This window comes from Oryctolagus cuniculus, chromosome 10 (genome assembly GCF_051225735.1).
Source record: "Oryctolagus cuniculus isolate XC-2025 breed Fujian yellow rabbit chromosome 10, ASM5122573v1, whole genome shotgun sequence".
NCBI classification, from domain to species: Eukaryota; Metazoa; Chordata; class Mammalia; order Lagomorpha; family Leporidae; genus Oryctolagus; species Oryctolagus cuniculus.
In genome coordinates, this window is record NC_142876.1 from 28,522,780 (window position 1) to 28,533,842 (window position 11,063).

At 48.4% G+C, this 11,063-nt stretch overlaps 1 long non-coding RNA gene across 1 annotated transcript; it reads right to left on the reverse strand.

Annotated features, from left to right (window-relative positions):
- Window positions 1–1,968: 1,968 nt before the first annotated feature.
- On the reverse strand, window positions 1,969–10,619 carry LOC103349339 (uncharacterized). The gene is made up of 4 exons (XR_011379332.2): window positions 10,034–10,619; window positions 4,672–4,816; window positions 2,463–2,612; window positions 1,969–2,365 (listed from the first exon to the last, which is right to left on the reverse strand). It is a non-coding gene; the product is annotated as an uncharacterized LOC103349339 (long non-coding RNA).
- Between the last annotated feature and the right edge of the window lie 444 nt (window positions 10,620–11,063).

Genomic DNA, 11,063 nt, shown 5'->3' on the forward strand with positions numbered 1-11,063 from the left:
GGCCTGGGGCTGCCAAGGGGCTGCAAAGGACAAAGGTGGGTTTTCACCCCATCCCAGGCTTTGGGTGCACTGAGAAAGCACCTCATGATCCAGCCTTGAGGGAAGGGGACCGCCATGACTGCAGGAGGGACACAAAACCCCACCCAGATGTCTTCCCCACCCACCTCTGCCATAAAAATCTGTCACCTCTAGAGAAAGGATGACAACACCATAGCCATTAGAGTCATGCTGAAACCCTTGGGGGCCTGGTGCTGTGGTGTAGCGGATAAAGCTTCATGCAAGGGCAGCGTCTCATATGTGCTCCACTTCCAACCCAGCTCCCTGCTAATGTGCCTGGGAGAGCAGCAGCAGATGGCCCAAGTGCTTGGTCCCTGCTACCCACATGGAAGACCTGGATGAAACTCCTGCCTCCAGGCTTTGGCTGTTGTGGCCATTTTGGAAGTGAACCAGTAGATGAAAGATATCTCTCTCCCTCTCCCTCTCCCTCTCCCTCTCCCTCTCCCTCTCCCTCTCCCTCTCCCTCTCCCTCTCCCTCTCCCTCTCCCTGTGTAACTCTGACTTTCAAATAAATCTTAGAAGAAAACAACCTTGGGATCTGGCGTAAGGGGAGAGAAAGAACACTCTACCCTGAGGGAGAGGCGGGAGAACATTGCAGGCCCAGAACCACGTGTCAGACCCAGACTCAGCTGTCAGCAGTACACACTGGAACCCACAGGATCAGATACATGCAGGTGTTGGACTGTTTGCTAGGGAACAGAAAACAACCATGGCTAGAAATACGAGCAATGTGCAAGATGTAGGGTCCTTTCAGCAAGAACACAGAAATCGTAAGAGAGAAACCAAAGGAAATGCTAGAAATGAAAACACAGTAACAGAAATAAAGAATATGTCCAATGGGCTCACGAGCAGACTTGACACAGTGAAAGAAGGAATTGATGGACTTACAGAAGGTCTATAGAAATTGCTCAAACTGAAACACAAAGAGAAAACCAAACATACACGAACCGTGGGACAATGTCAAATATTCTGACGTGCACGTAATTAAGAGTACAAAAACCGAAAAGAGAGTAGGGTGGAAGAAATATTTGAAGAAATAGTGGCTGAGAATTTTCTAGAATTACTGATACCAAGCTACAGATCTACAAGGCTCAGAGAACACCTGATAAATGCTGGCTTTTAGCCAACTGTTAAGATGAAGGTTAAGCAGCCTGAATCCTGCACTGGAGCTCCTGAGTTCCACACTCCACTCCAGCTTTTGACTCCAGCTTCCTGCTAATGCAGACCCCAAGAGACAGCAGTAATAGCTCAAGTAATTGACAGCTTTCAAACGCTGAAAGAAAAACAAAACTATCAACCCAGAAATCTATACCTAGTGATGATAGCTTCAAAAAATGAAAGATAGGGGTGGGGGGTGGCAGCGCTGTGGCACAGCAGGTCAAGCCCCTGCTTGCAATGCCAGCATCCCACCAGCACTGGTTCAAGACCCGGTTGCTCTGCTTCTCATCCGACTCCCTGCTAATGCACCCAGAAAAGCAATGGAGCACGGCTCAGACATTTGGGCCCCTGCACCCATGTGCAAGACCCAGGTAGACCCTGATCCTTGGCTTCACCCTGGCCCAGATCTGGCCCACTTTGGGGTGTTGACTAGTAGATGGAAGATTTCTGTCTGTCTCTCTCTCTGTCTCTCCTTCTTTCTTTTGCTCTGCCTTTCAAACATATAAATACATCTTTTTGAAAAATGGAAGAGAAATAGACTTTTTCAAACAATCACTGAGAGAATCCATTGTCAGCAGGTCTCCAGCACAAGGAATTTTAAAAGAAGTCCTTCAGGCACAAGAATATGACACCAAATTGGAACCTGTATTAACACAAAGAAGTGTAGCATAATAGAAATGGGAAAATGACGGCAAAATAAAGTTCTTTCTTTAAAAAAAAAAAAGCTTTATTACTCTAAGAGGTAAAGGCACATTCAAAGCGAAAATAGTGTCAGTCTGTTTTGCTTACTGTGTGTATCAGTCCAGTGCTCTGACGACACAAGCAGAGGATGGGGGCGTGCGTACACTGTTGTGAGGTCCCTACGCTGTGCCCGAGGCAATGTGTTATTTGAAGATACTCCTTGATTACTTAAAGATGCATGCTGTGTATGTCTAGAGTAGCCACATATTTAAGAAAAGATTTATTTTATTTATTTTAAAGACAGAATTACAGAGAGAGATAGAGACAGAGAGAGTGGTCTTCCATCCGTTGGCTCACTCCCCGATGGCCACAATGGCCAGAGCTGAGCCAATCCGAAGTCAGGAGCCAGGAGTTTCTTCTGGGTCTCCCACGTGGGTGCAGAGGCCCAAGGATAATACATGGGCCAAGTCTGCAGAGAAAAGATACACTTCTAAGATTATATGGAATGACAGCATATCTACAAAACATGAAGCAAAAAACTGATAGAACAAGAAGACAGCACGTACATAAGAATACAAAAGGCCTGAATACCACTGCCAACCATGCTGACCCAGCGACTTCTCTACACCGTTCCATCAAGATCGGCAGAATGCGTAATGGTTCCAAGTGGATGGGGCGCTTTCACCAAGACAGGTCTTATTCTGGGCCATCAAATACTGTCCAACAAATCAAAAAATACTAGGAACTCTGAAAAATATGTTCTCAGACAATAGCAGAATTAAATTAGACATCAGTAACAGAAGTTATAGGGAAAACCCTCAAAACCTTCGCAGTAAAAAGTGTATTTTTCAATAACCCATGAGTCAAATAGAAAATGTCCATGCAAATCAAACGTATAGTTTGAATGGAATAAAAGTGAAATTGTAATATCAAAATGCAGCGCACAGCTAAAACAGGACTTACAGGAAAGTTTATAAAAATTAAATGCATAAACTAGAAAATACATAGACCTGAACTCCCTCATCTGAACTCCATGTTAAGGAACTGAAGAGAAGCACAAAATAGCCACAGATGGAGTGAAAGAAGGAAATGGTGACGATGCCAGCAGAAACAATGAAAACGAAAACAGAAGCGAGAGAGGAACACAGTGAAACCAAATCTGTTCCTTTGGCAAAATTAATAAAACTGCCACGAGACTGAGCAGGGAAACTGAGAGCGAGAAGACACCAAAGCCCAGAACCACAAATGAAGAGGCGACATCACGCCGGACACCAGTGTTGTTAGAAGCTTAAACAGGAATTCTGCGCTCAACTTTATTTCCTTGATGTCAGCCATCAATACAATGGAGGAATTCCTTGGAGACACGCATCACCCAAAGTCACTCAATTTTGCACAATCTTGTCCAGAAAAGAGAAGAGGTAGGGTCTCTTCCCAATTCATTTTATGGGGTCAGCATTACTGTAATGCCAACACAAAAGATATTGTAAGAAAAGCAACATAGACCATTTTCCGTCAGGAACCCAGATGCAAATACGGTAATCCCCCTTATCTGTGGTTTTGCTAACTCAGTTTCAGTTACTTGCGCGGCTAACCACAGTCTGAGAACAGTCACTGAAAAATTCCAGAAATAGAGAACAAGCACATTTGAACTTGCACATGGCACTAAGCAGCATGAGGAAATCCCGCACCTTCCCCTGTGTCACAGCCAGGCCACGATCCGTCCCTTCGTCTGGCTTCTCCCCTGCTGTACATGTGCCTGCCCGCTAGCCACTCGGTCACGTTGCTTGCCAGTTCAGCTGTTGTGGTACCACAGCGCTTGTGTGCAAGTCACCCTTACTTAACCATGGCTGTAAAGTGTGAAAGGACAATAAGGTTGGTCTATAAAGACCACACACACATGGCTTTCGCTATAGTTCATTGTTATAGTTATTCTATTTTATTATTGGCGACCTTTTATGGTGTCTAACTTACCAATTAAACCTCTTGTGGGTATGGATGTACTTATATATATGAAAAATATGTGGTATAGCTGGGGTTCTGAACTACCCTAACTATGGTTCTGAACTACCCTAACTATGGTTTCAAGCATCCGTTGGGGATCTTAGCTTGTATCCCCTGCAGAATAGGGGTCTACATAGTACCATAGATGTAACAAAATACCAACAAATAGAATCTGTCAATATATAAAAAGGATACGCCAGCGCCGTGGCTCACTAGGCTAATCCTCCGCCTTGCGGCGCCGGCCACCAGGTTCTAGCCCCGGTCAGGGCACCGGATTCTGTCCCGGTTGCCCCTCTTCCAGGCCAGCTCTCTGCTGTGGCCAGGGAGTGCAGTGGAGGATGGCCCAAGTGCTTGGGCCCTGCACCCCATGGGAGACCAGGATAAGCACCTGGCTCCTGCCATTGGATCAGTGCGGTGCGCCGGTCGCAGCGCGCTGGCCGTGGCGGCCATTGGAGAGTGAACCAATGGCAAAGGAAGACCTTTCTCTCTGTCTCTCTCTCTCTCACTGTCCACTCTGCCTGTCAAAAAAAAAAAAAAAAAAAAAAAAAAAAAAAAAAAAAAAGGATAATATACCACGAGCAACAGAGGTTTATTCCAGGAATTCTTGGTTGGTTCACAAATTGAAAATCGATCAATGTGTTCCACAGTATTAACAGCCTCAAGAAGAAGACCATGTGGTTAGCTGAATAGATGCAGAATACACATTTGACAAAATTCAGCATCCACTCACGGTAACAACTCTCAGCTGACTGCGAGCAACAGGAATTGCCTTACCCTGGTAAAGGGCATGTACAAACGCCCAATAGGAATGGTCATTTTTATGGTGGAAGAATGAAGATCGTCCCTCTAGATCCAACACAAGACAAAGCTAGCTTCTTCACCACTCCCATCAGCACCACACCGGAAGTCCAGTCGACTCCTAAGGAGAGAGAAGAAAGAAAGAGTGATAATGGGGAGGGGGGAGAAAAAAAAAGAAGAGAGGGAGAGGGAGGAGAGAGGGGATGAGGAGAACAAGATAAAGATAAAAGTCATACTGTTGTACGTATAGGGAGGAAGAAATAAATTAACTCAACTCTAAACTTCCATGAACCAAGCTGATGATCCAATCTCACTATCACCGTCTCTCTCCCCACACTTTCCAAAAGATTTAATGAGTCCTGGAGTCGGGCTGCACCAAGACACCTGGAGGCCCTTCCTTTCATTTTCAAACTGTTTTTGTGACTGTTAATAACTGCCTAGACACCTGTTGTCACCGTTCACACCTGGTGTCACCACACAATTCACACCTGTTGTCATGTTCACACCTGTTGTCACCACACAATTCATACCTGTTGTCACTGTTCACACCTGTTCTCACCATTCATACCTGGTGTCACTGCACAATTCACACCTGTTGTCACCGCACAATTCACACCTGTTGTCACTGTTCACCCCTGTTCTCACCGTTCTCACCTGGTGTCACAGTTCACACCTGTTCTCACCATTCACACCTGGTGTCACAGCTCACACCCTGCCTTTGGGCCCAGTGGCATCCATTCACTAGTGGTACTAGGGAAAGCTTCAGAAGGGCTGAGGCTCTCAGTGCCAGGAGATCCACCTCCCCCGGGCACCATGTACCCAGGTGAGGCCTCGCTGTCCCCTGAACTCTGCCTGAGCCGTGTGCAATTCTGTGAGACTCCCGTCCACTCCCATCTTTGACGTCTGCTCCTCGGGGTCCCTCCCCCTGTTTGTGCCCCAAGGTACTCTCTCCTGCCTCTTTTGCTTTTACAGCCATTCTCCATGGCCCATTAGTTTCTAAGTCAGAATAATCATCAATGGAAAAAAAAGTTGATTTCCTTCTCTTAAGGGCAGGAAACTATTAGTCTTCCAATTTTTCAAGAAGGCGAGAGAAGATGAATTATATTCTAGTCTTCCGGTGCTGCAGAGGAAAATAAAACATAATGAGGTTTCCAACCGACTGTGGATCTGCCTGTTTCCCCTTCCCTTGTACCAGTCCCTCCTGTATTTGAAGCTCTGTTGTTAGCTGCATATGTATGCACAGGGTAGAGCCTTCTCTGCACTGTCCCATCACCATCTCCCGTGCCTGGTCTCTGTTGTGTGTCTCACCCGTCCCGCTGCCTACCAGGCTGGTGGTGACACAGACATAGCCAAGGACAGCCCCACCTCCATCCCCATGGTAGTGACGGCCGCAGGCACATACACGCGATGCCGGATGAGCACCAGAAGTAGTGAGCGGGTTTCCTGATGTTTCACTTGGGGTCTGACCAAGCTGAGTCTCACCAAGCATGAGCCATCCCTCCTGCCCCAGGAGGCCCCCGCTCCCGCTGCCTCCTCGAGGCCCAACCGCTGCAGAATCCTTTGTGCTCAGCTTCCCTCCTGCTCGCCCCGTGTGTCCCTGGAGTGCAACGAGCAGGTGCTGCGGGCTCTGCTGCCTGAGATCCGGGCCCCAGCATGGCGTTCTAGCCTGAGCGTACTTTTTAGTTGATGCATGAAAGTCCTGGCAAGAGGAGCGTGGCTCACTTCAAAGACTGTCCTGAAAACCAAAGTAGTATTCTCCTCGTGGAGAAGTGGTTGGTGCCGAAGGCCGGTGACCTAATGATCATTACCCTGATGAGACATTACTTGTATCAGAGCATCGTGCTGCACCACATAAATACATACGATTATGGTGCATCAACCAAGAAGAAAATGCTAAACTTTAGAGAAGTAAATGATACTAAGCAATCACACATTTAAAAAAAAAAACAAATCTAAAAATGTTTAAATAATTATAAAATAAAATAAAAAACAACTTCTGCTGTGAAGGAGCGGCACAGGTGAGTAAGAGAATTTATGTGGCAGCCTTGGCCCAGGCCAGGCACATCGGAGAGTGATCACCCTCCCTCTGCCCCCGCCACTGTGTCTGCCTGGCCTCCTCTGCTCCCCATCCATCCTAGGCCTCTTTGTCTCCTTCATTTGGGGAGGGAACCAGAAGACAGAAGATCACTCTGCCTTTCAAATAAATAAATAAATCACTAAAAAAAGAAGTATGATGATCTCTGTATAAAAAATAGGTTAGATTATAACAATTATTTAATACAATTATACTAATTTAAATATTTAATATATTTCAATAATATATTTTATTTAGCCCAATACATCCATAATATTATCATATTGATATATAAGTAATAGTTGGTTTTTAAAATGCTCAACCAGGCCGGCGCCGCGGCTCACTAGGCTAATCCTCCGCCTAGCGGCGCCGGCACACCAGGTTCTAGTCCCGGTTGGGGCACCGGCTTCTGTCCCGGTTGCCCCTCTTCCAGGCCAGCTCTCTGCTGTGGCCCGGGAGTGCAGTAGAGGATGGCCCAGGTGCTTGGGCCCTGCACCCCATGGGAGACCAGGAAAAGCACCTGGCTCCTGGCTCCTGCCATCGGATCAGCGCGGCAACCAACAGCAAAGGAAGACCTTCCTCTCTGTCTCTCTCTCTCACTGTCCACTCTGCCTGTCAAAAAAAAAAAAAAAAAAAAAAAAGCTCAACCTTCAAAATCCACTATGAATTTCACAGTAGTTCTCCATTCATTGTAGCCACTTTGCAAGCCCTCAGTGGCCACAGGTGGGCATTGCATTGGGTGGCACAGGTGTAGGAGTATCAGTAATCCTCTTTTTCCATGAAACAATGAAGCTATGCTGATTGATTGCCAAGCCACCATCATCCCTTTACCACACATGGTCTCCTTTATTCCTCACGGTAAGGCTACAAGGTTGGTATGCTCATCTGTAGTTTTTAACCGTGAGGAAGCTGAGGCACAGAGACAGTAAGTAACCGGCCCAAGCTCACACAGACGTTGGGCTCCAGAACTGGCAGTGGGAACTGTAACCGCCTGGGGAAGACTGCGCCTGCAGGCACGGGGGCAGCACGGCCAGGATCACTCCAGCGTGCGGTCTACCGACAAGAGAGGCACTAACTACAGCTGTCCGGGGATTCGGGCTCCTCTGCTCAGGAGGCTTCCACAAGCTTTTAGTCCCTGCCCGCGCTCGCTGGCTGCACACACCTCCTGTCTTGCACTGCTCTCGATAAAAATGGGGAGCCTCGATGAGACCTTAATGGACCCAAGAGCGGGGACCTGACTCTCTCTCTCCTCTGGTGTTTCTGACCTCTCTTCGTAGACTGTGCGTAAGACCCACGCTCACGACTAATTGATGAAAAATTAGCAAGTCTCTGTGTCTGACTCCAGCGCGTTTTAGAAACAAGAAGGCGTTTCCTCTCCGCCTTTCCAGAGTCTCGCCCCGTTGCTTCAATGCCAGGCAGTCAGCGTCAGTGCGGAGACAGCGCTACAACCCCTGAACCGGAGCAAGACTTCCTGGTGGGAAGCGGTGACTGGTTATAGATGGCTCCTCGCACACGCATGTCTTCTGGGGCGGAATGTAAATATTCAGAACTTCCCTGATTTCACAATTTTCAAAATTTATCCAGAATCAGCTTTGTCGGAATCAAAGGTCACAGGAGCCAGAGTTCACAGCCTGTTGGTAAATGAACAGCTGAATGAGCCCCTTGGTCACCTGGGGACAGCCAGCCCTGACCTTGTCCCTGGCTGCTGCCACCGCAGGCTCCACCTGTGCCCAGTGCACACAGCGGGGACTCAAACACCTGCTGGCTGGCAGACAGGTGGTAGATCCACAGCTGCTAGACCCACAGCCGAATGGATGCGTGGACACGTGCTTGTGTGAATGACTCCTGCCCAGTGGCTCCGGCATGCGTGTGGGATACCATACTCTTGTTCTTCAACCTCTGTGGGCCCCTCTGATGAGTAGCATGGGTGAGTCTTCAGCTCCATTCCCTGGCCTTGCAACCTCTGAAGCGTGAAGACTGGAAAGAGCATCAGAGTCGCCCTTGTCACTGTGAGCCCACATCATCTGAAGAACCCCTGCCCGTGAGCCCAGAGGGATGTTCTCCATCTTTCTGCTTGGAGAGGACAAGCTGTCAGCACGCAGTGAGAGCCTTGATTGGCCTGCAGCAGCTCTTAAAGATCTAAATTAGTTGCCAACGTGTGTAGATAATGATTCTTAAAAAAAAAAAAAATCCAGATTTGTGAATGGGAAGGGGGTGGAGAGAAGCTTCAGTAGAATTGAGTCCCAGGAACCCCGTCCCTCAGGCCCCTTAGACCTCTCCAGTTGGCCACAGTCCCCGCTGGTCCTGGCCCGCTCCTGCACAGGGCCTCCTGCCTCCTGCCCACTGTAGGCACCACTGCTTCACAATCCTCCCCTCATTGCACACCTGAGTGAACCAAGGCTGGGAGAGAGGCAGTCATTTGGATGGATTCAGGCTGCTAGCCAAGGGCAGGGACCCTAGACCACCCCATGACCCCCAGTGCCCAGGATCCCGATTCTCGTACCTTCTCCCCCTGCACATGGACTGTCAAAATAGGCCAAGGAGATTGAGATCTAAAACTGTGCAAGGAAAATGAATTATAGAGTCAGCTAATGAAAGATTCTCACTGGCGTTAGGATTAGCACCTTCGTACAATGTAGATGCTTTATAAGACTAAAGAGAGTTGTGGGGCGTATGTTATCCATGGAGCAGCCTTCGAGGCAGCAGAGCCAGGAAACAGCAGAGGCCCGGTGAGGATACCGGAAAGGAAGCGTTTGCAGACACTTCAGAACATGTGCTGATGTGAATCAGTAACGTTATCACACTTTCTAAAAGGTCAATACCAACTAAATAAACAGATCCTTTGGTGGAAAAGGAATGAATTGATGTTGGGCCAGCGCTGTGGCGCAGTGGGTTAACGCCCTGGCCTGAAGGGACGGCATCCCATATAGGCGCCAGTTCAAGTCCCGGCTGCTCTCTTCCAATCCAGCTCTCTGCTATGGCCTGGGAAAGCAGTAGAAGGTGGCCCAAGTCCTTGGCCCCTGCACACGTGTAGGAGACCTGGAAGAAGCTCCTGGCTCCTGGCTTCGGATCGGCACAGCTCCAGCCATTGCAGCCATCTGGGGAGTGAACCATCAGATGGAAGACCTCTCTCTCTCTCTCTCTCTCTCTCTCTCTCTGCCTCTCCTCTCTCTGTGTAACTCTGCCTTTCAAATAAATAAATCAATCTTAAAAAAAAAAGAAAAGAAATGAATTGGTATCTCTTCAAAATGGATAAAAACATACCTTGGCAAGTAGCTTGTTAGTTATCCACAGCAAGATATCAAAATACATTTAATCAGCTCCAAATTGTTGGATCCACCCGGTCCAGGGAGCTTGGCCATTTTCAGATGATACAAAATCCCCTAGCCCCAGACTAACCCTTTGTAATTGCACAATCCTCTCCTTGGTCTGAATTCCATACCCTCCCTTTCCCTCCCTCTCTTCCCTCCTCCCCAGTCCCTAACCCCGGTTCACAGTCTTGATCCAACTGTTGAAACGTGACTGGCATTAGCATCTGGGGTTGCTGCTCCCAAGGCGATTGAAGCTTGAACGGGAATCGAGAACCGTATTTCTAGGTGAGCATTTCCAGGGCGTATCCAAGCACGCAGGCGACCCACGCTGGGGCTTCTGTCTTTCTTTCTGTCGCTGAAATCGCTCCCACCCCGCCCACATGCTTCCCTGCGCTCACCAGTCTTCCCCTACAAGCGACACCAGCCAGGACTTGAGACAGATCTGCCTGTGTCCTGCCAGGACCTTTCACCTACTTCTCCCAGGGCCCAGGCACCCAAGTTCCAACAGGACAGCTGTCTCCACGTTGTGCAGTTTGGGAAAATGACAACAAACCTTTGACTCGCAGGAGGGCTCTTGGCGGGAGCTGCCAGGCCTTATCCCTGCTGCAGCCAAGTCAGCTGGCGTGCGACAGGCAGAGGCTGCAGCCCCGCTCACGGGCACCTACCCACTGGATGAATGCTCACTTGTTCCTGCCAACAACCAGTATGACAAGGATCACAATGGCCAGTATGCGGAGAACCCTGGGGTCCAGAGGAGTTGTATGACTACCCTCGACCACACAGTCCAGCCACTGTGGACTCTGGCTGTGAGTCTGGGTCAGCCCCAGGCTGGTTGTCTGGGTGCCTGTCTGCCCCGTGGGACAATGCCAAATGACAAACACGTATAAAGGGGACTTCAAAACATTTCTAGGAAGTGGAATGAAAGCTAAGTTTATTCTGCTGCAGAAGATTTTGAAATTCATGAGTAGCTTTTTCTTATATGT